Source organism: Dendropsophus ebraccatus, chromosome 4, assembly GCF_027789765.1.
Source record: "Dendropsophus ebraccatus isolate aDenEbr1 chromosome 4, aDenEbr1.pat, whole genome shotgun sequence".
Taxonomy (NCBI): Eukaryota; Metazoa; Chordata; class Amphibia; order Anura; family Hylidae; genus Dendropsophus; species Dendropsophus ebraccatus.
In genome coordinates this window covers 93,706,442-93,733,233 of record NC_091457.1, presented here as the reverse complement: position 1 = coordinate 93,733,233, position 26,792 = coordinate 93,706,442, and the positions used below count along the sequence as shown (strand labels likewise).

The 26,792-nt window shown below is 46.1% G+C and overlaps 1 protein-coding gene across 1 annotated transcript in view; it reads left to right on the top strand.

Annotated features, from left to right (window-relative positions):
- The window catches only part of ZNF469 (zinc finger protein 469), a 387,126-nt gene that overhangs the window by 330,090 nt on the left and 30,244 nt on the right, over positions 1 to 26,792 (top strand). The gene's annotated exons all lie outside the window — the stretch shown is intronic.

Genomic DNA, 26,792 nt, shown 5'->3' with positions numbered 1-26,792 from the left:
GAGATGCTCCTTTCCTTTCTACCCATCTCTATACTTCTTGCTTTGCACACACTCTTCTTCACCACTCATAGGGACTCTTACATACTCTGGTAGGAAGTAGTCAGAGTAAGGAAGAGGAAGCGTAGCATCAGTTTCCCTCTGATTCTCTGGGGAGTAGGACACACACTTAGAACAGGCATCCCTGCTGAACTCAGCCAGGGCCTGGCTCTGCCAGGATCCCTGTCTGGGACAGTCCAGCTGTGTTGGAGAGTCAAAGACACATGTTTATGGAGAGCCCAGAGACTTTAAGTTCCTATACTCTACCTATTCTAACTATGCAGTGTTAGACCCCAAAAGGTGGACGAGTCAGAGGTCACCCCAGCCCATGCAGTGAACCTCTCTAAACAGTGCAGGGCAGTGTCCTAGGACAGGGGAAATGACCCATTTAGAGCAAAGCTACCATAACGAAGGTCTACATACTCACAGCGCAGGTAAAACCTGGACACCCTCGGACACTTAGCTTCGCCCAGGTAACCAAGACTGGGGCTTGTGTCACCCTGATAGGACAGGTCTCCCGACACTAAAGGGCAGAAGGTGGTTAGTGAAACTCGGGCACAAGTATTCTTCTCTCAAGTATCTCTATCTCAAGCTCTAGCAGAGCACATTACTACCCTGGGTTGGGGCTCTCACCACAAACTCCTCTTCTCTTCACTGCTCAACACTAAGCTACACAAGCACCGCTATCCTACCTCAGCACTTAAAGTATTTCCCAGCACAGATCTAGTGAACACAAGTCGGTACCCAAAAAGTTGTCTATTACCAGCGTATCCTGTATCACAAGAGACTATTAGTAAAGCAATTCTATTTATTCTACTGGGATTCAGTGATCACTGCACCAGCACCTACACATACCGGCTACATACTCCTTGGCTTATTTTCCCCTTTCTGTGGGTGGCGGTACCTACAGTCCGGGTGGGTCATCTCCCCACTCTGGACCACTGTGACAAGAGCCCAAGGGACCCATCACAGCCCAGCAGGTCACCGACCATTGGGGAACAGTACAGCCAGCCACAACTAAAAGCAGGTATACCATCACATCTGTGTGCTGAACTAGCACTGGTGTCACAACAGTTCCATCACTGGCTAGGCTATACTGCACTACCAACCACCATAGAAGTGGTGTCACCGCTACCACTTCAGTGCGTGACCGGTAGTAAAACACACAGTTAGAACAGTGCGAACACCACATTACTGTACCTCAACAGCACTACTAAAGCTGTCCCAGTCCTGTTTTAACATTACTTCTCATGCATTGTACACACTACCAGGTCATCTATACATTGGCCCAGATTTACCAATCTGTGTAGAAAAAAAAATGGTGTAATTTTGCCCTCAAGAACCAATCACAGCTAAGCTTTTATATCTTCAACAAAATCTGGTAAAATGAAAGCCGAGCATTAATTGGTTAGTGTGGGCAAATTACACCACTTTTTTTGTTTTACACATTAGGGCTATTATTTTTAGCCTTATTAGAATCTATGCAGCGGCCCGCTGAAGACAGGCCCCGTGTGCGGCACACCTACTTTTCTCATTTAGACACGCCTCCAGTATCTGCCCGGCCTGTCTTTGCACAGTGATCTCAATCGTTGCCATCACAGCGGGTAATGATTCTTACAGTTTCATACCCAGCTCAGATGACACAGCTGGAGATCACGGCGCAATGACAGGCTGGGCTGGACAGAAACTGGTGGCTGAGCAGGATGGTACACATGAGACTGCTTATGGTACTGTTAAAAGACATTCTACTGGGTGAGCAAGAAAAGTCAAGTTTAGTAAGGCCAAACCATGCAATGGTTGCAAATCTTTCTATCATTGTTATTCCCTCTGTAGGTTCCACGACTATGGTTATGGCTTAAAAATACTGCTGACATATAATTACCACAATAAGGCTATGTTCACATAACGTAAAAGTACGACCGTTGTTGCAATCGGCAACAACGGCTGTACTTTTTGTGGAAAGCTATGTTGCATAGTTTGTATGGGATCCTGGCCAGAGCATATACACATGGTATACGCTCCAGCCGGGATCTCTCCCAGCGCCGCAAATAACTGACATGTCAGTTTTCTGCGGCTGCAATTCATTGAATAGCGACCGTAGAAAAGCGGCTCCAGCCACAAGCTTCATAGTGTGCTGTGGGGAGTTCTGACGCGGGCGCGCATGGATGCGCCCGCATCAGAACTTTGCGTCCGGAATGATCACCTGGGATGATCTTTGCAGAGACCAGCCGTCCCGTGACCCGGCTGGGTCACCGAACGGCCAGTACAATACGCCATGTGAACATGGCCTAAATCTGTGTGAATAATATAGTGTTTTCACCAATTCAACCTAGCGGCCTTGGACATGAATCCTGATTGTTTTTATTTTCTTGAACAATCTGTGTTAAACATTATTCGGTATCGGACGCATACGCCTATTGTTGCCCTCCGACACCGAAACAGCCAGTGAGGATGAATGGGGGGATCCTTCTTCCTCCATTCATCCTCATCATCCTGTGACGTGTCTGGGGGTAGCGTAGCGTACGCTGCCCCCCAGACACGTCTTTTCCGCCAGTACCGTCCCAATAAGACGATGGCGGTATGGAGTGAAATTCTACTAACTCTGTGAGAGTACCTCAGGGGTACACTTACAGATTTGGGGTACGTGCACACTGCGGAATGGCGAAGGATAACCCTTTGTGCATTCCGCAGCTGGCACCCGCCGGCGGACTGATGCGGGCGCGCGTCTCCACCCGTGTCAAAGACTCCATGTATGCATGGGCGGATTCCGTCGTCCGTCCAAAGAATGAACACGTTGGACGGAGAGCGGAATCCGCCCGTGCATAGAATGGAGTCTATGACACGGACGGAGACGCGCGCCTGCATCACTCCGCCGGCAGGTGCCAACTGTGGAATGCACGAAGGGTTATCTGTCGCGATTCCGCAGTGTGCACATACCCTTAGAGTGTATGAAGGGACACCCGAATCCAGCCCCAGATGCCCCCAGATGCCCCCCTCCCCCCCCCCCCCCCCCCCCCCATCCTCGGAACAAGTGGAAAGATCGTCCGGGAACTGATCTTCCCACTGCTGGATAAAGGTCACCACCTGTACGGGGATAACTTTTATACCAGCACCCCCTCTTCCGGTCCCTCGCTGCCCTGTAGCTTGCGGCACGATCCGAACATATCAGAGTAGTAATAGCGCCCTAATATTTAGCAGCCATGGAGCGGACCCAGCGCTTCTGGATATGTGGGACCCCGTATCGCACCAGGACAACATTTTCCAGGTGACGTCCCCACACTGGAGAAAGGGAGACCCCAGAAGAAGTGCAGAGTGTGGGGTAACAGGGGGATCAGGAAGGACACCATTTTCCAGTGTGCCACCTGTCCTGATCCCCCGGCCTCTGCATACCGGATCGCTCCAAGGCGCACCACACGTCACTGGAGTTCTACATTATCTAAATTCTGTCCCTTATTCCTATTCAGGGGTCACGTGGTCCAGGGATTATTCTGATCGCCATTATGGAGTCGGGGAGGAATTTTTCCCCTGTGATGAGGCTACTGTCGTCTGCCTTACGAGGGTTTTTGCCTTCCTCTGGATCAACACAGGTTGAGTTTGATGGACACCTGTCATTTCCAACCTTATAAACTAATAATTGGCCTAATACCCCCAAATAAATTAGAATTGTCCCTTTTCCCCAGCTAAATAGGTATGGCCGCCATTCCCATTAGAGGATGCCATGATGCAATTACAAAGCCTCTGTGCTGCCAGGACAGTAGAAACCCCCCACAAGTGACCCCATTCTGGAAACTACACCCCATAAGGAATCTAACAAGGGGGGCAGCGGGGATATGGCCCCCTGGTGACGGCCACATTTGGACGTGAAATGAAAAAAATGGTATTTTTTATTTTCTCGGCACATGTTTTACGTAAGTGCCTGTCACCAGTGGGGTCCATATGCTCACTGCACCCCTTGTTAGATTCCTTATGGGGTGTAGTTTCCAGAATGGGGTCACTTGTCGGGGGTTTCTACTGACCTGGCAGCACAGGAGCTTTGTAATTGCGACATGGCCTCCATCCTCCATTCCAGCCTCTAAATGGCGCTCTGTCCCTTTGGTGGCTTGCCCTGTGCCCATATGGCACATTATGTCCACATGTGGGGTATTTTCGTACTCAGGGGAAACTACCCTACACGTTTTGTGTTATTTTCTTTTTAACCCCTTGTGGGAAATAGAAAAAATCAAGGCTAGACCCAACATTTAGTGTAATTTTTGTAAAATTTTTACTCTAAATCATTAATCTTGTCATGATTTTTCATTTTCACAAGGGGCTAAAAGATAAAAAAAACACTAAATGTGTAGAGCAATTTCCCCTGAGTACGGAAATACCCCACATGTGGACATAAAGCGCCATGTGGGCGCAGGGTAAGCCTCCGAAGGGAAGAGCGCCATTTGGTTTTTGAAGGCTGGATTTGGATGGAATGGATTTTAAGGGGCCATGTTGCATTCAAAAGGCCTCTGTGTTGCCAAGACTGTTGAACCCCCCCACAAGTGACCCCATTATGGAAAACTACACCCCTCAAGGAATGTAACAAGGGGTGTAGTGAGCATATGGACCCCACTGGTGACGGGCACAAATGTGGAACAATGTGGCGTGAAAATGAAATATTACATTTTTTACACTATAATGTTGGTTTAGCCTTGAATTTATCATTTTCACAAGGGGTTAAAGAGAAAAAAACACACAATATGTGTAGAGCAATTTCCCCCGAGTCCGTAAATACCCCACATGTGGACATAAAGCGCCATGTGGGCGCAGGGCAAGCCTCCGAAGGGAAGGAGCGCCATTTCGTTTTTGAAGGCTGGATTTGGATGGAATGGATTTTGAGGGGCCATGTTGCATTCAAAAGGCCTCTGTGTTGCCAAGACAGTTGAAACCCCCCACAAGTGACCCCATTATGGAAACTGCACCCCTCAAGGAATGTAACAAGGGGTGTAGTGAGCATATGGACCCCACTGGTGACGGACACAAATGTGGAACAATGTGGCGTGAAAATGAAATATTACATTTTTTACACTATAATGTTGGTTTAGCCTTGAATTTATCATTTTCACAAGGGGTTAAAAGAGAAAAAAACACACAATATGTGTAGAGCAATTTCCCCCGAGTCCGTAAATACCCCCACATGTGGACATAAAGCGCCATGTGGGCGCAGGGCAAGCCTCCGAAGGGAAGGAGCGCCATTTGGATTTTGGAGGTTGGATTTGGCTAGAATGGATGATGAACGCCATGTCGCATTTACAGAGCCCTCGTGCTGCCAAAACACTGGAAACCCCCCACAAGTGACCCCATTCTGGAAAACTACACCCCTCAGGGAATCTAACAAGGGGTGCAGTGAGGATATGAACCCCTTGATGACGGGCACATTTGTGCCATGAAAGTGAAAAAATGAAATTTTTCCCTTTCACGTCACATTGTTCCACATTTGTGCCCGTCAACCAGTGGGGTCCATATGCTCACTGAACCCCTTGTTAGATTCCTTGAGGGGTGTAGTTTCCAGAATGGAATCACTTGTGGGGGGTTCCAGTGTCTTGGCAGCACGAGGGCTCTGTAAATGCGACATGGCCTTGAAATCCTTTCCAGTGAAATTCAGCTTCCAAAAGCCAATTGGTGCTCCTTCCCTTTGGAGGCTCGTCCTGCGCCCCCTTGGCACTTTATCGCCACATGTGGGGTATTTCCGTACTCGGGAGAGAAACTGCGCTACACATTTTGTGTCTTTTTTTTCCTCTTATCCCTTTAAGAAAATGAAAAATTGAAGGCTAGAACAACGGTTTAGTGTAAAAAATAAATTTTCTTTTTTCACGCCATATTGTTCGGAAAATCTGTGAAGCACCTGTGGGGTCCAAATGCTCACCGCACCCCTTGTTACATTCCTTGAGGGGTCTAGTTTTCTAAATGGTGTCCCTTTAGGGGTGTTTTTTAGGTTTTGGCACCCCAGAGCCTCTGCCAACCTGAAGTGGTACAGTCAGAAATGACCAAATATAACGGAGGCGTTGAAATTCACTAGGCGCTCCTTTGTATCTGAGGCTTGTGGTTGCGTCAAATAGCGCAATAGGGCCACATATGGGGTATTTCTGTAAACTGCAGAACGGGGCAATAATTATTAGGGTGCATTTCTCTGGTAATAGGTTTATAATTATGAAAAATATTGGATTACAATAAAATCTCTGCACAGAAAATTAAAATTTTCAAATTTCTTACACACTTAGCTTTTATTTCTGTGACTCCCCTAAAGGGTTAAAACACTTTCTGGATATGCTTTTGCAGAGTGTGGGGGGTGCAGTTTCTGAAATGGGGTGCTTTGTGGGGCTTTCTAACATACAGGCCCCTCAAATACACTTTGAACCTGAACAGTGTCCCTAAAAATATCTGATTTTGAAATTTTACTGAAAATTTGGAAATTTGCTGCTAATGTTTTTAAGCTTCCTATTGTCTAAAAAAAATTAAAGATCGTTTAATAAATGCCGCCAACATAAAGTAGACATGTTGCTAATGCTATTTAATATATAATTTATGTGGTATAACCACTTTCTGTATACGCAAAAAAGTTTCAAAGTTGGAAAAATGCAGTTTTTCACATTTTTTCACATTATTTGGGTTTTTTTCATAAAGATTTGTTATGATTATCGACTCCAATTTACCAGAAATGTAAAGTACAATATGTCACGAGAAAACAATCTCAGAATCAGCCGGATAGGTAAAAGCATCCCGAAGTTATTAATGAATAAAGTGACACTGGTCATATTCATAAAATTTGTCTCTGTCATTAAGGCCATTTCAGGCTCTGTCCTTAAGGGGTTAAACATTATAAACATTTAGGTATGTTCACCTATCATTCACATGCATTTCCATTTGTATTCTGTGTCAGAATAAAGTACACATGAATACTGTGTTTAATATGCATATTATTGTTATAATTAGAAATAAGCCCCATAGTTTGCACTATGAACTGCAGGATACATACCTTTCACTGCAGATTTGAAATCTGGTTAATAGAAAGCAAATGGCATGCCACTTATTGATGTGTTTTCAGTGCATAGTCTACATGGAAAATGCGTCAGGTAGCCAGGATGCAGATAAAGCTCATTAAATTGGGCTAAAATATACATTGCAGCAAAATCCACAGCAGATAGACAGTGGAATATTCTGCAATAATCCATAGGTATGCCCTTAGATTTCTGACACATATTTTGCAGTGCATTGTTCCAATGGAAAAATATGTTCTGTGAACATAGCCCTACTAGCACATCAAGTACACAGAGACAATGGGAAGATGAATGAAGCAGCACAGACAAGTGGAGCAACTGTTTATTTCTACAGCCTGTAATCCTGTATAATAATAAACTCAGCACTATGTGCTGGGAGAAGGAAGCTTGTGGAGGGTCTAACTTTATAATTGTTCAGAAAGGGGCAGACCCTAGTTTAATAATTTTGTAGAGCTGGCAAAAAGGATAGCCACTGAGATATCCATAACCTACCCATCACCTTCTTCATATAGACAGTATATATTTGCCACCTCCACACAAAGTGCTGGGCCCCGTGAGCTCGCCCACTCTCTGCAAAGATTCTACAGTATCTCCATTTAGTTCCTGTGTTTGCACATCTGTTAGTTGTGAAGAGTCCCTTCACAGGGAACATGTGAGGAGCTGCTTTCATCCCTCGGCTGAGCGAGAGAGATAAATCAAACTGAAATGGTCACATAAAATATGCAGCTAAATAACATGCTCCAGGGAGCCCAGAAATGTCAACCTTTTCCTGCCTTTTATCTGAAAATGCTGCTGGAGAGATGAGGACTCTCCTCCTGGCTAGATCAGGAATCTTTGATTTGAAAGTAAAAAAAAGGGGATATGGCAATGACCATAATAATAGTCATCTTTATTAGAAGGCGATTAATAAAAGTTATTGCTATCTTATTTATTAGAAGGTGATTAGAAAGCAGAACACCTGTAAAAGCTGCTGAGACTTTCATACCTCATGAGGCATTTTCCTAAATTCCTAAATGTAAAATTCAACAAGTTCAATTCGAGAAATATGGTTTCACTCGCATTATGATCCAACCAGTGCATGCTATGACTATGTTCTCATTTCATAATATTATCAACGGAAGGTGGCCGTCTCATAAATAGATGGCCACTAATAATTATCATGATTATTGTTAGCCCCCGTAACGTCTATGTTTCCGAAATGTAGAGCAATCCACATACTTATGATGGCCAAAAGCCAGTTCCTCTCAATGAGCCTTATTAAAGGGGTAACATGCAGGTGGCTCAAAAACTAATACAACTATGAAAGGTAAACTCACTTCTATACACAGACAAGGCGGCCTTGTCTGTGGCCTAAAGCACAAGGCCTAAAGTAATGTTGCTAAATTAACATTGTTTTTTGGCTTTGCCACCTCTTGTCAATCCTGGGGTTAGTACAAGAATAAAGGGTCACACATTGTTTCATCACAGTTTGCCCCTATGGTATGATTATTTACTGGCAAAATGCAGATATAAACATTGGAAAACTATGTAGATGTGGCATAAAACTGTATGACGGGTCAATTTCTACCAGCAATGTGGCCTCATATTAGTATGGCCTCACTTTTATTTCATGCTGTAGCTCACACAGCAAAGTATATGTTGTATCCCAGTCATCGACCTGCAATCTAGAAAAGGTCTGAAATGTGTTCTTCTGTGCTACGTTCACAAAGTATTGTCTAGACTTGTCTAGTCCACAGATTTCTAATGTTTTACATACTGTACCCTTTATAAAGAATAAAATGCTTATGCTTAGTTTGGGAACACAGCTTTGTTTCCCTTTAAATCAAATAATTTCTTCGGTTAGACAGGGAGGATGATGATTAAAGGCAACCTTCCTTTCTCTGAATCAGTAGTAACCACAATGGAATAAGTCATTAGATGAGAACTGTGTTTAGAATCCTCCCACCCTCAAGGCAAAGATTCCTTTGTCTTGTACTGTACACTGGTATAATGCAAGAGAACAGACTGTGACTCTTAGCTTTACAGTTTTACAACACTTACAGTCTTTACACATTAACATCCTGATCATGTTAGAGGCCACACTCTGGCCTCTGGGCTTGTGGAAAGTTAGACAAATAGCCATAGCGCTCCATCATCTCCAGGAATTCCTCGCTATCAAATGTCTGAAGCCAGGAAGTCTCTGGCCTGTTATCACCATCATGACTGACCGCAACTAAAACCACAACATAACACTGTGCAAGCATCACACCATTGCATATACAGGTTACACAACTAATATGTAGGTGTCGATTGAAGAGCTCTCCTTTAATTAATCAATGTTTGACAACCTGATATCACTGCATTGACAGATGCTATAATTATACAAATGCCAGTCCAATTTCAGACAGCTCATAACCTAAAATCATCTCACAGTTAAGTAGAGAGGACAGACAGGCAAACATCCAAAAGCACTTCTGAGGAATCGGGTATATCTTTTAAATTATACACTATTAAAATGGCATAAATGCAAACAATTAAAAGTGCCCAATGATTGCTTCTTCTTCATCATTATTGTGTGCTATTTGCTGTGTTACATATGTTTAAAGGGGTTGTTTACTTTGTACAATTCTAGAGATGAGCGAACCGAAATAAAGCCCTAAGACTATGTGGAAAACATGGATATAGTCATTGGCTGTATCCATGTTTTCCAGACAACCTTAGAGCTTTATCCAAGTTCAGCAGCCACCGCTAATCAAATACCGATCGTTCATGGGCTCGAACCCGAACCCGGTTCACTCATCTTTATACAATTCCTTTCTTGTCTCTTAAGTTAACATAACACAGAGTGTCCTGCTGTTGGTACACCCCTTGATCAGCTGCAATCTACAGTACAGACAAGCACAGCAGCAATTTTTAATTCTGCTTTTGAGGAACTACTGAAGAAATGAAGCATTACAGAGTTCCTACTGAAGTGAACAGGCTATGTAATGCAATGGGTCCTACAGAGAAGTACTGATTGTAACTGGTCTTCTTTTTTAAACCAGACACTTCTATATTACAATAAATGTCTAGCACTAATGACCAAAAACTGAAAGAAGTTTAAATTATTTTTGAGGGAAGAGTTAAAATAAGAAAAAAGATCATTCTGTTTGAGAGTACATAAATTGTAGCCTGTGTACTGTATTTCTGTAAAAACACGTGTCTGTGGCAGAGACTGGGTGCTCTGCACACAGAGTGCCCTGTGTGGGTTGACAGTGATGGGAAGTTGTGGTGTAAAGTGATCCCATCATCCAGAACACAGATCCTTTCAGACGAGCCGTAAGCTCCCTCCACCCTTCCTCTGTCCCTCTGAAAAAAGCAGGCAGGTAATGGTGGAACCATGCACCAATAGATTCAGCAGATGTGAACAATGCAAGCAAATAGCTCTGATGGCACTTCAAATATAGAAGCTGTAATTCTACTCATCACTCTGTAAGAATACATTACACTCAGTTTGTTAATTAAAAAGGGAAGTATAGTATATATACAAACAGTTTCCTGTAATCTTTTTTTATAAGCAGCTCCTAAGTCACCAACTTGCAACACAATTAATATGATGGGACAACAGACATTTTTGCTGACAACACAAAAACTCTCAATGTAATTTTTTTTCTATTCTGTTGCAGTTTATGGGTATGAGCACACTGAGGAATTCTCGAGGAATAAGGATATGTGCACACTGAGCAATTCTCGAGGAATTGTAGCTGAAAGATTTCTGATTAAAATTCCTCACCTATTCTGCTCTGGCAGAATAGGAGCTGAATTTGAGCTGAATTTGAGCGGAATTTAAGGCTATGTGCACACTGAGCAATTCTCGAGGAATTGTAGCTGAAAGTTTTCAGGCAGAATTCAAGCAGAATTTAAGCTCCCCATTGACTTCTATAGGATTCCTCTAGCAGATCTACAGCAGAAAATTCTGCTCGGAAATTCTGCAGTGTGAACAACAGAGCAGAAAACCCATTGAACACAATGGGACTTTACTCTGTACATTTTTTACGGGAGGAATTTCAAGCTGAATTTCAAGTTGAATTTCAAGCTGAATTCCTCGCCTTTTCCTCAGTGTGCACATAGCCAAAGAATTGAGGGTATGTGCAAGGGTATGTGCACACTGAGCAATTCTCGCGGAATTCCGCCCGAATTCCGCCATAAAAAGCGGGCGGAGTCCGCGTGGAATTCCGCCCGAATAAATGCAACATTGCTCCTTCCATAGAGAACAAAGTGGAGCAGTGCGGGAAGCCCGATGGCGTGATCAGCAGAGCGCCGATCAAATTAAGCGATTCGCTTCGCTTGATGAGCGCTTCGGCTCATCTCTAATCAAAACGGATGTTTTTTCTTATTTATTTTTTTTTTAGGTCAACCACATTTTTGAGTATATTAGTAATAACCATTAAAAAATGGTTACATTAAACGTACTGCAAAAAACCCAGCCTTACCCGTAAGCTTTTTTTTGTTCCAGATAGGCGAAGAATTGGGGTATGTGCACATTGAGCAATTCTAGCGGAATTCTGCCCGAATTCCGCCATAAAAAGCGGGCGAAATCCATAGAGAACAATGGGATTTCCGACTGCCTGTGCACACAGAATAAATTTCCGTCCGGAATTCTTTCCGCTCAAAGAATTGACATGTCTGGCTGGCGGAATGCCATAGAAGTTAATGGGACTTGAAATTGTGCTTGAAATTGTGCTTGAAATCCGCTTGCATTCCGCTTGATTTCCGCTTAAATTCCAGTTGAATTCAGCTCATAGGCTATGTGCACACTGAGCAATTCTCGAGGAATTGAAGCAGAAAGTTTTCAGGCAGAATTCAAGCAGAATTTAAGCTCCCCATTGACTTCTATAGGATTCCTCTAGCAGATCTACAGCGGAAAATTCTGCTAGGAAATTCTGCAGTGTGAACAACAGAGCAGAAAACCCATTGAACACAATGGGACTTTGCTCTGCACATTTTTTACAGGAGGAATTTCAAGCTGAAATTCCTCTTCAATTCCTCACCAATTCCTCGCCTTTTCTCTCATTGCTGCACATACCAGAGGGTATGTGCACACTGAGGAAAAGGCAAGGAATTCAGCTTGAAATTCAGCTTGAAATTCCTCCCGTAAAATATGTACAGAGCAAAGTCCCATTGTGTTCAATGGTTTTTCTGCTCTGTTGTTCACACTGCAGAATTTCCGAGCAGAATTTTCTGCTGTAGATCTGCTAGAGGAATCCTATAGAAGTCAATGGGGGGCTTGAATTCTGCCTGAAAACTTTCAGCTACAATTCCTCGAGAATTGCTCAGTGTGCACATAGCCTTAGGGCCCTTGCACACTGAGCAATTCTCGAGGAATTGTAGCTGAAAGACTTCTGCTTGAAATTCCTCGCCTATTCTGCTCTGGCAGAATTTGAGCGGAATTCAGGCGGAATTCGCGCGGAATCCGCGCGGAAATCAAGCGGAATGCAAGCGGAATTACCAGCAGAATTCAAACCCCATTGACTTCTATAGGATTCCTCTAGCGGAATCCGCCCAAAGAATTGACATGTACATTCTTTGGGCGGAATGCGGATTCTGCGCAGCGGAATTCCGGACGGAAATTTACTCTGTGTGCACGGGCAGTCGGAAATCCCATTGTTCTCTATGGAAGGAGCAATGTTGCATTTATTCGGGCGGAATTCCACGCGGACTCCGCCCGCTTTTTATGGCGGAATTTGAGTGGAATTCCTCGAGAATTGCTCAGTGTGCAAGGGCCCTTAGAGTGCCAATATAAATATCTTTAATCTGCTTACCACATCACCTATGCAACAGTATGGATGATTTGGATGTGATACATTCCAGATTAATGGTGTGTCAATTTTTATTTAAAACATTTTCCCTTTAGAATGCTATATTTCCCATTAGATGTTTTATGCAACAAGTCTATTTTTTCAGAGACTGTAAAGCTCCCAGTGCACATGCCAAACATATCCATATGGTCCAATTAACCCATTTGCTACAAAGTTGTTGTCAAAGTTCTTAAGTTTTACTAAATGCAATCACCTTCCCTCAGGTGCTGTGCTGTGATTGGGGAAAGGAAGTCTGAGGGAAAGGAAGTCCTTCTGTGTTTACTGTTGTAAAAAACCCAGCTTTTGTCCCACCCTCTGGACAGTTGTGATCAGCTCCTACAGTTCACAGATTGACAGTTTTTCTGGCAAAAGACCATGGTGCATGAGGCCCTTTATGTCTTTTAACTATTTTGACAGCCTTAGCCAAATCTAGTTTATTTTTACTTCAGTAATTACAAAGCTTCTCAGCAGGGGCGGAACTATCGCCGTAGCGGCTGCTACGGGGCCCCTAGCATCGGGGGGCCCGTGGCCTGGGCCCCCGGAGCTTACTGCTTACAACACCAGGTGGCCTCCCGGGCCTCCCGGGTGTTCAGTGTTCTGATTGACAGCGCGAGAAACCATAGGCTTCCCGCCCTGTGAATCACTCTTGTGACCGCAAGCAGCATTTTGCTTGCGATCACAAGAGTGTTGCCCCCGACAGATCAGCAGCTTCTAGGCGAAGTCCCGGGCAGCGACATCACTAAGGTCAGTGTGCGTCGCGGCGGCTGGGACTTCCGGTACAGGAAGTGACGTGCACCCTGTACTGGAAGTCCCAGCCGCCGCGGCGCACACTGAGCTCGAGGATGTCGCTGCCCGGGACTTCGCCTGGAAGCTGCTGATCTGTCGGGTGCAGATGAAGAGAGAAGAAGAGGCCTGCAACCGACGGGGGATCGTGTGGTTAGGTGAGTTGTGAGGTTTTTTTTATTTTTATCAAAGGGGAACACTGGGGGCTGTATATATATGGGGGATGCACAGCACTAGGGGCTGTATATATATATATATATACAGCCCCTAGTGCTGTGCATCCCATATATATATATATATATGGGGATGCACAGCACTAGGGGCTGTATATATATATATATATATATATTATATGTGTACACACACACATATATAGATATATATATCTATGTACAACACACACAGATATATCATCTGTGGTATATATATATATATATATATATATATACAGCCCCTAGTGCTGTGCATCCCCCATATATAGATATGTGTGTGTATATATATATATCTATATCTATCTATCTATATATATATATAATGGGGGATGTACAGCACTAGGGGCTGTATATATATATATATAGTATATATATATGTATATATATATACACACACACACACATATATATATATATATTATATATATATATATTATGTATATACACATATATATATATATAGTATATATATATATATATATATATATATATATACAGCCCCTAGTGCTGTGCATCCCCATATATATATATATATATATATATATATATATATATATATATGGGGGATGCACAGCACTAGGGGCTGTATATATATATATATATATATATATATATATATATATATATACACACATATCTATATATGGGGGATGCACAGCACTAGGGGCTGTATATATGTGGGGGATGCACAGCACTAGGGGCTGTGTATCATCCAATATAATATATTATCATATTATATATATATACTAGGGTATGGGATGCACAGCACTCGGGGGAGGGGCTTTACATATATATATATTTAATAATATTTATATAGATATATATATATATGGGATGCACAGCAACTAGGGCTGTAGTATATATATATATATATATTGGGGGATGCACAATACTGGGGGCCTGTAGATATATATGTGGGAGGCCACAGCACTGGGGGACTGTATATATGGTGGAGGGACAGCCTGGGGGCTTATATATATGGGGGAGGCACAGCACTGGGGGCTGTATATTATGGGGGAGGGCAGCCTGGGGGCTGTATATATATGGGGGAAGGCACAGCACTGGGGGCTGTATATATATGGGGGAGGCACAGCACTGTGGGGGATATATTTATGGGTAGGCACAGCACTGCGGCTATATATATATATGGGGGAGTTTTGCACAATACTGGGGGCTGTATATATATGGGGCAGGCACAGCACTGGGGGCTTTATATATGGGGGAGGCACAGCACTGGGGGTTATATATATGGGGGAGGCACAGCACTGGGGGCTTTATATATGGGGCAGGCACAGCACTGGGGGCTTTATATATGGGGGAGGCACAGCACTGGGGGTAATATATATGGGGGAGGGACAACACTGGGGGCTATATGGGGGAGGCTCAACACTGGGGGCTACATATATGGGGGAGGCACAACACTGGGGGCTATATATAGGGGAGGCACAATACTGGGGGCTATATATATATGGGGAGGCACAAAACTTGGGGCTATATATATATATATGGGGGAGGGACAACACTTGGGGCTATATATGGGGGAGGGAAAACACTGGGGGCTATATATATGGGGAGGGACAACACTGGGAGCTATATATATGGGGGAGGGACAACACTGGGGGCTCCCTATGGGGGAGGTACAAAACTGGGGGCTGCCTATGGGGCAGGGAAAACACTGGAGGCTGCCCATGGAGGAGGGACAACACTGGAGACTGCCTATGGGGAGGGACAACACTGGAGACTGCCTATGGGGGAGGGAAAACAGTGGGCGCTGCCTATGGGGGAGGGACAACACTGGGCGCTGCCTATGGGGGAGGGACAACACTGGGTGCTGCCTATGGGGGAGGCACAACACTGGGTGCTGCCTATGGGGGAGGCACAACACTGGGGGTTGCCTATGGGGGAGGGACAATACTGGGGGCCATTTGTAAGGGGAAAAACACTGGGCGCTGCCTATGGAGGAGGGACAACACTGGGGGCCATTTGTAAGAGGAACAACACAGGGGGCAATCTATAAGGAGGACGTCACAGAGGAGGCATCTATAAGGGTAACTACACTGCGGGATGTATATAATAGGGCATGCGCAGAGGGGGGGGGTATCTATTTTAGTGGACTAAACAGAGGGGTCATCTATAAGGGGACTACACAGAGGGGGCCATATACTACAGGGCAGGGATAGGAAACCTTGGCTCTCCAGCTGTTTAAAAACTACAGCTTTAGCTTTGACTGTCTACACATGATGAGAGTTGTAGTTTTGCAACAGCTGGAGAGCCGAGGTTCCCTACCCCTGGTATAGGGGATGCACAGAGGTTGTCATGTACTATAAACACAGAGGGGCTCTCTACTATAGTAGATGCACACAGGGCCATCTATGTGGAAGACTGAACAAGGGACTATCTATAAGGAGCCAGGGCTACCCACTGAAAGAGGGCTTAAAGGGGCCAATACAGATGTGCAGTGTGTATAGAGATGAGGATGGTGCCAGAGTGAGGAGCCTAATATGTCTGTCTGGCGGATTCTGTGGATTCGTGGCTCGGAGAAGTTCTCATAATGGCACAGGACAGATGGAGAAGAAGATGAAAAGGGAAGAACTCTGATCAGAGGAGAAGTCCCCTGTGAGTCACTAAATATATTTGCACTGTAATTTATATGTAGTACAGACCCTGTGTAGAGCTGGGTGTGTTGATGGCGTAGTGGTCGGTTGAGGGGGGGGGCCCCAATTAAAAGTTTGCTATGGGGCCCAGCCATTTCTAGTTACGCCCCTGCTTCTCAGCAGGTAAAACCCAGAAAGAAAGGCATATATTTTTTACAAAAACGTTGTCATCCTTGCTTAAGTACTGTATGTGATTTGTACTTTTTGTATCTGAAAGAAAATCACATAGCCAGAAAGTAATCAATAGGGTACGTAACATAAGGCAACCACACAATTGCATGAATATTGGTATTATACTGTGTCAGGAATAGGGTTACAAAAAGATTCTCTTACCGTTGGCTTCACCATAACAGCCATGATCCTGTGGGTGATAAAAAGAAAAGGACAGTCAGTGTTGGTGATGGAAAGCCATACTGGTTATAGAAATGTGGTTTGGTGCCGTACTGCCAAGTCTACCGTGGCTTTTAACCTCTGGCTCTTGAGGGAATAGTTGTGTTTAAGAATGTAGAATTTGTATAGTATGCTTATGTTTTCCTTCATTTATATTGGTCCCAGTGGCGGCCTGCTCTGTAGCTGTTGCATGCCATCTATATTTTAAAGTAGATTCTTCTGCCTGTATTTAGTATGTGGGAAAGGCTTGCTTTAATATAAATAGCTTTTCATTTGCAATAATTGAATTCATTGGCATTTTCCCTTTGATCCACAATCTCTGGTCTCCATACTGGAGATAAAAGCAAGATGCTTGCAAAGTATACCTGGTAGTAAACTTGCATAATGCCATTGATTCACAAAAAAGAAAATGTACCCACCCTATAATCCAACAATGAACACTACAAGATACCAAATAAACAAGATGCCAAACAGAATGTGAATGTTTCACAATTTCATATAAAATAAATATTTCCACTCAGATTAAAGGGGTTATCCGGCACTACAAAAACATGGCCACTTTCCCCCTACTGTTGTCTCCAGTTTGGGTGGGGTTTTGAAACTCAGTCCCATTGAAGTAAATGGAGCTTAATTGCAAACCACACCTGAACTGGAAACAACAGTAGGGGGAAAAGTGGCCATGTTTTTGTAGCACTGGATACCTCAAGCATGCTCAAGTCCATCCAAACCTGAGCGTTCAGCATTTGATTAGCGGTGGCTGCTGAAGTTGGATAAGGCTCTAAGGTTATCTGGAAAACATGGATACAGCCAATGACTATATCCATGTTTTCTACATAGCCTTAGGGCTTTATCCAACTTCAGCAGCCACCGCTAATCAAATGCCGAACGATCGGGTTCAGATGGACTCGAGCATGCTCGAGGTTCGCTCATCTCTAGTTTTTATTAAAGGGATAGTTCACAAAAAAAGTTCTTTCAAATCAACTGGTGCCAGAAAGTGCCAGTATCAACTGCTGTACTTCCTGCAGGAAGTGGTGTATTCTTTCCAGTCTGACACAGTGCTCTCTGCTCAGGGGCGCCGCAATGATGAGGCGACCTGAATCGTCTGCCTCAGGCGGCGCCACCAGCTATCTTCATGGGGGCGGCATTCATTGGCAGATTATAATATGAGCGGTTCGGGCGGCCGCCCACATTATAATCCGCCACTGACTGTACCCAGGGCCGCTTTAACCAGAGGGCACATGGTGCACGTGCACCGGGCCCACTGGTTAAAGGGGCCCCCCCCGAGCAGGCCGGCCGTTGCTATGTGCGACCAATGCGGTCGCACAGGGCTCCGGCCACCAGCCTGTCATGGGGGAGCGCCATGGATGGGTAATCTACTTACCCCTCCATGGCGCCCCCTGCAGGGCCCCCCCGTCCGCCGCTGCCCCCGTCCACTGCTGCTGCGGCGCTTCAGCGCTGCAGCAGCAGCGACACTGACAGAGAGAGAGCCATTGGCTCCCTCCCTGTCAGTCACTCTTGTGGCCGCACTTCCTGCGGTCACAAGAGGCCGCGCTCTCCCTCTAGCGCCCGACGTCACTGGAGCGTCGGCGCGAGGGTAAGGGGAGTGCAGCCTCTTGTGACCGCAGGAAGTGCGGCCACAGGAGGGAAGAGAAGAGGAACGCGAGGACCTAGGTGAGTAAAAGTGTTTGTTTTTTTCAATGTTATATAGCAGGGGGAGCTATATACTATGGGGGGGCACAGGGGGCTATATACTATGGGGGAGAACAGGGGGCTATATACTATGGGGGAGAACGGGGGCTATATACTATTGGGGAGCACAGGGGGGCTATATACTATGGGGGAGCACAGGGGGCTATATACTATTGGGGAGCACAGGGGGGCTATATACTATGGGGGAGCACAGGGGAGCTATATACTATGGGGGAGCACAGGGGGCTATATACTATTGGGGAGCACAGGGGGGCTATATACTTTGGGGGAGCACAGGGGGCTATATACTATGGGGGAGCACAGGGGAGCTATATACTATGGGGGAGCTATATACTATCAGGGAGCACAGGGGGGCTATATACTATGGGGGAGAACGGGGGCTATATACTATTGGGGAGCACAGGGGGCTATATACTATGGGGGAGAACGGGGGCTATATACTATTGGGGAGCACAGGGGGCTATATACTATGGGGGAGCACAGGGGGCTATATACTATGGGGGAGCACAGGGGAGCTATATACTATGGGGGAGCACAGGGGGCTATACACCATGGGGGAGCACAGGGGAGCTATATACTATTGGGGAGCACAGGGGAGCTATATACTATTGGGAAGCACAGGGGGCTATATACTATTGGGGAGCACAGGGGAGCTATATACTATGGGGGAGCACAGGGGAGCTATATACTTTGGGGGAGCACAGGGGGCTATATACTATGGGGGAGCACAGGGGGCTATATACTATGGGGGAGCACAGGGGGCTATATACTATGGGGGAGCACAGGGGAGCTATATACTATGGGGGAGCACAGGGGGCTATACACTATGGGGGAGAACGGGGGCTATATACTATTGGGGAGCACAGGGGGCTATATACTATGGGGGAGCACAGGGGGCTATATACTATGGGGGAGCACAGGGGAGCTATATACTATGGGGGAGCACAGGGGGCTATACACTATGGGGGAGCACAGGGGAGCTATATACTATTGGGGAGCACAGGGGAGCTATATACTATTGGGAAGCACAGGGGGCTATATACTATTGGGGAGCACAGGGGAGCTATATACTATGGGGGAGCACAGGGGAGCTATATACTTTGGGGGAGCACAGGGGGCTATATACTATGGGGGAGCACAGGGAGCTATATACTATGGGGGAGCACAGGGGAGCTATATACTATGGGGAGCACAGGGGGCTATATACTACTGGGGAGCACAGGGGGCTATATACTATGGGGGAGCACAGGGGGCTATATACTATGGGGGAGCACAGGGGGTTATATACTATTGGGGAGCACAGGTTAGCTATATACTTTTGGGGAGCACAGGGGCTATATACTATTGGGGAGCACAGGGGAGCTATATACTATTGGGGAGCACAGGGGTCTATATACTATGGGGGAGAACGGGGGCTATATACTATTGGGGAGCACAGGGGGGCTATATACTATGGGGGAGAACGGGGGCTATATACTATTGGGGAGCACAGGGGGGCTATATACTATGGGGGAGCACAGGGGAGCTATATACTATGGGGGAGCTATATACTATCAGGGAGCACAGGGGGGCTATATACTATGGGGGAGAACGGGGGCTATATACTATTGGGGAGCACAGGGGAGCTATATACTATGGGGGAGCACAGGGGAGCTATATACTTTGGGGGAGCACAGGGGGCTATATACTATGGGGGAGCACAGGGGGCTATATACTATGGGGGAGCACAGGGGGCTATATACTATGGGGGAGCACAGGGGAGCTATATACTATGGGGGAGCACAGGGGGCTATACACTATGGGGGAGAACGGGGGCTATATACTATTGGGGGAGCACAGGGGGCTATATACTATGGGGGAGCACAGGGGGCTATATACTATGGGGGAGCACAGGGGAGCTATATACTATGGGGGAGCACAGGGGGCTATACACTATGGGGGAGCACAGGGGAGCTATATACTATTGGGGAGCACAGGGGAGCTATATACTATTGGAAGCACAGGGGGCTATATACTATTGGGGAGCACAGGGGAGCTATATACTATGGGGGAGCACAGGGGAGCTATATACTTTGGGGGGAGCACAGGGGGCTATATACTATGGGGGAGCACAGGGGAGCTATATACTATGGGGGAGCACAGGGGAGCTATATACTATGGGGAGCACAGGGGGCTATATACTACTGGGGAGCACAGGGGGCTATATACTATGGGGGAGCACAGGGGGCTATATACTATGGGGGAGCACAGGGGGTTATATACTATTGGGGAGCACAGGTTAGCTATATACTATGGGGGAGCACAGGGGGTTATATACTATTGGGGAGCACAGGTTAGCTATATACTATTGGGGAGCACAGGGGCTATATACTATTGGGGAGCACAGGGGAGCTATATACTATTGGGGAGCACAGGGGTCTATATACTATGGGGGAGAGCACAGGGGGCTATATATTATGGAGAGCACAGGGGGGCTATATACTATTGAGGGGGAGCACAGGGGGGGCTATATACTATTGGGGGAGAGCACAGGGGGGCTATATACTATTGTGGGAGAGCACAGGGGGGCTATATACTATTGGGGGAGAGCACAGGGGGCTATATACTATTGTGGGAGAGCACAGGGGGGCTATATACTATTGTGGGAGAGCACAGGGGGGGCTATATACTATTGTGGGAGAGCATAGGGGGGCTATATACTATTGGGGGAGAGCACAGGGGGGCTATATACTATTGTGGGTGAGCACAGGGGGCTATATACTACTGGGGAGAGTGCACAGGGGGGCTATATACTAATGGGGGAGCGCACAGGAGGGCTGTATATAACTGGAGGAGCATATGAGGGTCTATATACTACAGGGACACCTTAAAACTATGGAGGCACAGAGGGGTGTAACTATGTAGGAGTACAGAGGGGTGTAACTACTGTATAGGGGTACAAGGGACCTAACTACTGTATGTGTTGGAGCCTAAAATATTTGTCTGGCAGATTCTGGAGAGAAGATTCACAGCCAGGAGAAGACTTCAAGGTGGCCCAGAGAAAAAGAAAAGGTGACAGACTCTGATCGGAGAAGACGCCTCCGGTGAGTCACTGGATGTAACTTCACTCTGTTATAGGCTTGTACTGATAGGGGTCATGGTATGGCGGTATTATGTAATGGTATCAATGGTGATATCTTTCTGTTTTGTTTAGTGCAGTTTTTATGTAATATGTAATCACTGAATGGTGGAAATAGTGTTATAAGGTAACTACTGTATGTACTGGGGCTCTTGATACAGTGTGGGGGCAAATTCAGTACATTATACAATGTGCAGAAAGGTAAGGGGGGGCCCACTCTTGAGGGCTGTGCACTGGGCCCACCAATGTATTAAAAACGGCCCTGACTGTACCATGTACTGGAGGCCCCCCGCCCCCGGGCAGTATCTGTAATGAGATGCTGTGAGCGGGGAGACTGTATTCATAAGCGCCGCGCTGTACTAAATCAGCCGCGCGGTGCTGATACTACAGCGCGGCGCTTATGAATACAGTCTCCCCCGCTCACAGCATCTCATTACAGATACTTCCCGGGGGCGGGGGGGCTCCAGTACATGCATTCCACGTCCGTGATCCGTCAGGATCACGGAACGTGGGAATGCAGCTTTAGTCCCCCGGCTGATGTGCGGCTGCCCGGGGTGTCCCGTCCTGTCCCCGGCAGCGCGTGCATCAGAGAGCTCCCCGTGCGCCGGAAGTCACAGGCACAGGCGCACGGGGAGCTCTGTGATGCGCGCGCTGCCGGGGACAGGACGGGACACCCCGGGCAGCCGCACATCAGCCGGGACCAGACCAGAGAGGCTCGACGGGGGAACGGAGGGCAGGTGAGTTGTGTGCTGTTTTTTGTTTTTGTTTTATCTGCTGTGCAGGGGGGGGGGGAGAGGGGGACCATCTATAAGGTAGGGGGGGGGGGGGAAGGGGACCATCTAAAAGGGAGGGGGGAAAGAGGGGGACGATCTATAAGGGAGGGGGGAAAGAGGGGGACCATCTATAAGGGGGGGGACCATCTATAAGGGAGGGGGAGAGGGAAGAGGGGGACCATCTATAGGGGGGGCCATCTATCAGGGAGGGGGGAAAGAGGGGGACCATCTATAAGGGGGGGGCCATCTATAAGGGAGGGGGGAAAGAGGGGGACCATCTATAAGGGGGGGACCATCTATAAGGGAGGGGGAAGAGGGGGACCATGTATAAGGGGGAGAGGGGGACCATGTATAAGGGGGGGAGGGGGACCATCTATAAGGGAAAGGGGACCATCTATAAGGGGGGGGGAAAGAGGGGGACCATCTATAAGGGGGGGGAGAGGGGGACCATCTATAAGGGGGGAGAGAGGGAAGAGGGGGACCAACTATAAGGGGGGGGGGAAGAGGGGGACCATCTATAAGGGGGGAAGAGGGGGACCATCTATAAGGGAGGGGAAAGAGGGGGACCATCTATAAGGGAGGGGAAAGAGGGGGGACCATCTATAAGGGAGGGGGGAGAGGGGGACCATCTATAAGGGAGGGGGGAGGAGGGGGACCATCTATAAGGGGGGTAAGAGGGGGACCATCTATAAGGGGGGAAGAGGGGGACCATCTCCTAAAAGATCAGCACCCTCCTCTCCTGACATCCTCTGTGCTGCTGGGACTTCTCCTATAGGATTAGCACCCTCCTCTCCTGACATCCTCTGTGCTGCTGGGACCTCTCCTATAGGATTAGCACCCTCATCTCCTGACATCCTCTGTGCTGCTGGGACCTCTCCTATAGGATTAGCCCCCTCCTCTCGTGACATCCTCTGTGCTGCTGGGACCTCTCCTATAAAGTCAGCCTCCTCCTCTCCTGACATCCTCTGTGCAGCAAGGGACCAAACATTATGTTTATTGGGGACAGCAGTGGGGGGGGGCAGTAGTGGATTATAATGTGGAGCGGATTGACGGGGGGGGGGGGGCGTCATTCTATAGTTCGCCTCGGGCAGCAGAGAGGCTAGAATCACCCCTGTCTCTGCTGCCACGTTTGTCCATGTCAGGAACTGTTCAGAGCAGTGAAAAACAATGTGCAATGTGTTTCCAGAAAAACACCAAGCATGAAACCACCCTAAAAGTAGATGAGAGCTATGTGTGGCATTATCAAAAAGTGGCAGAGAAGAGTTTATTAGGATCTGGATGGTTATAACAGGCAAGACAGAACAGTGTATTGTTAAGTGTCAATAAGAACAAGCAGCATAAACATCAGCAGTTGTGTACTCCAGCTGTGCAAACTAAATAGTAGTGTCTTTCTTGACCCCCCCTGAGGTGTAATACCAATAAGCCCTCTTCTGCAAGCTCCATGGCTATAGGTCAGAGATCACATGCTTGTCCAGGCTTTGGTTATTGATGTTTGCTTTATTGCATGGTAACACAGAATTTGACACCAGTTAAATACATTTCTACTCATCTATCCTGACAGACCCACCTACTTTCAGACATTAGGTTGCTTAATTCCTTGCTCTTTTATTTTTGGTAATTTAATACAGAATTTTTATTGCTATCAATTAACCCAAGCATTTTCTGTTAAGACGTGACAATGAATTGCTTTATTATTGGGCAAAGTGTCAAACAGTGCTCTATGGGAAAATCAGCTGCTACTTGTTATCATATCAGCTAGTTTTTGGTTTCAAGAGCAGAGCATTAGGTGAGAGTATACGTTGTAGGATGTATACAATGTTCTATGACTCCTAGGTGGAGTGAAAGGGACACCACTTTGTAGTGTGAGAGCTATTTTGCACATCCTTTCTTTCCAGAATTTCCAGGAATGGCTTTTAAGTCTCCACAAGTATGTATGATAGACTCTTGTTAAGGGTAGAAACATACATGGCAGTTTTTTAGAAAACTTCCACTGCAGTTTTTTTGCCAAAACCAGAAGTGGATCCACCAGATACTAGAGCTACAAGTCTACCCTTTATATTTTCCATCCCATTTAAATTCACTCAGGCTTTGGCACAAAAACTGAAGTGGCAGTTTTCCAATAAACTGTAGTGTGTGTTTCCAGCCTAAGGAGAGTTAGTATGCCTTGGACTTATGTTGATAGGCCTCTCACTAGCCAGCCACCACTCTGTTCTGCACTGAAGAGGGACGACAACCCGGAAACATCTGTCTGCAGATTGGACGACTTTTCTTTTGGAGATATTGTTTGGCTTGGCATAGATCCAGGGCTGGCCGTAGGGTAGATGCCCCCAGGTGCGGAATTCGATTTTAGTGACCAACAAACCTCCCCCCTTTCCCTTTTCCCTACCAGAATGTCAGAATCATCAGGGCATGAGACCAGAATGTATATAGGGAGTGGGCTTATATACTGTGTAGGGAATGCACCGCTAATCATTTTTATTGTCCACATAAACCCATTTAAAGCAAATGTACCATCAGTACATTCACTTTAAGTCTTGCCCATGGATAGAAAGTGCTGCGCATGGGAACCAAACCATGGTTTAATAAAGGACCGCGGCAACAGCGCTATTCTATCCATGGCGAAAACTTAAAGCGAATGTACTGATGGTACATTTGCTTTAAGGACACACTAAGTCTCCCCACACAGTATAATGCAGTGTTATCTAACTCAAGTCCTCAAGGACCACCAACAGGTCATGTTTCGTATCCCATACGAAGAACACCTGTGATAATACCTAATGCACAGTATAATTATATCACCTGTGAACTACTGAGAAGATCCTGAAAACATGACCTGTTGGTGAGCCTTGAGGACTGGAGTTAAGAAACACAGGAGCACTAAACTTTAGTGCTCCACACACAGTATAATGCCCTCAAAGTGCCTCCACACAGTATCAAGTGCCCCAATACATACATATTTATCAGCAACAATGTTATCAGATAAAGGTTACCATTATTCAGAGATTACATATTGCTTTCATACTGCTACTGAATAAAACAGAAAGATATTACCACTGCATAATACAGCCACACCATGGCCACTACCACTACCACTACAGATCTTATAAGAAAGTACCATTACATCCAGTGGCTCACAGGGGGCATCTGCTCTGATCAGAGTTGTACACTTTTCCTTTTTCTATTGATCCAGCCCAGGCATTTTTGAAGTCTTCTTCTTGCCGTGAATCCTCTCTCCATAATCTGCCAGAGAAATACTTTATGCTTCTTGCTCCAGCACAGGGGGTGCCCCCATATAATAGTTAGGTGTGCTTTAAACAGTCCCCATTTAGCATAGGCCCTCTATGCAGTCCTTATGTACTATTAGGACCCTCTGAGTACTCCTCATATAGTATTGGCCCTTCTGAGCACTCCCCATATAGTATAGCCCCCTTTGTGCAGCAGTCTCCCTACAGTAAAGCCCCTGCAGTGTGGCAGCCCCCATAAAGAATAGCCCCCCCAAGGTCCCCCATGTTCAGCATTCATATATACTACAGCCCCCTGTGCATCATCTACATATAGTAAAGATGCCTCCCTGATCACATCCACATATAGTAAAGTTGCCCCCTGTGCACCATCCACATATAATATAGATGCCCACTTGTGCCCTATTCACATAAAGTATGCATGCCTCCCTACCTACATATTGTATAGATGCCACCTTGTGGCCTATTCAAATATAGTATAGATTCCCCCTGTGCATTATCCTCATATAGTAAAGATGACCCCCTGTGCACCATCCACATATAATAAAGTTGCCCCCTGTATCTGGGGAGTGTACACAAAATGTGACATACCGGTATTCACAGATGGCAGTGCCACATTTAAGGCTTCAGCATTTCTTCCACATTGATGGCTGCCTAGCTAATGATATTCTCCTTAACACTTTGTCTGCTAAGATTTTGAGTCTGGTTGTTCCTATCCAAGACGTGTCAATGTCATTTCCTAGCCACATACACATAACAAGGTAGGTGTGTGTTATTATTTCTTTAAGGGAGGGACTCCATCCAATTAATAGAGGCCAGTTTTTTAAAGAAGACCTTGTTGGATAAATAGACACTAAATGGAATGGCCAGACAGGAGCCGGCTTCAAATCTCTCACTGCAAGCTGTGAAAATTGGCAACAGGGTCCGTTTTCCAAAGCTTGCCTCGAGTGTCTGTCTGACATCTGCGGGTTTCTTAACCCCTACTTAACTACACCTTACCTACAATAACCTAAGGGTTAAACATAAATCTGAT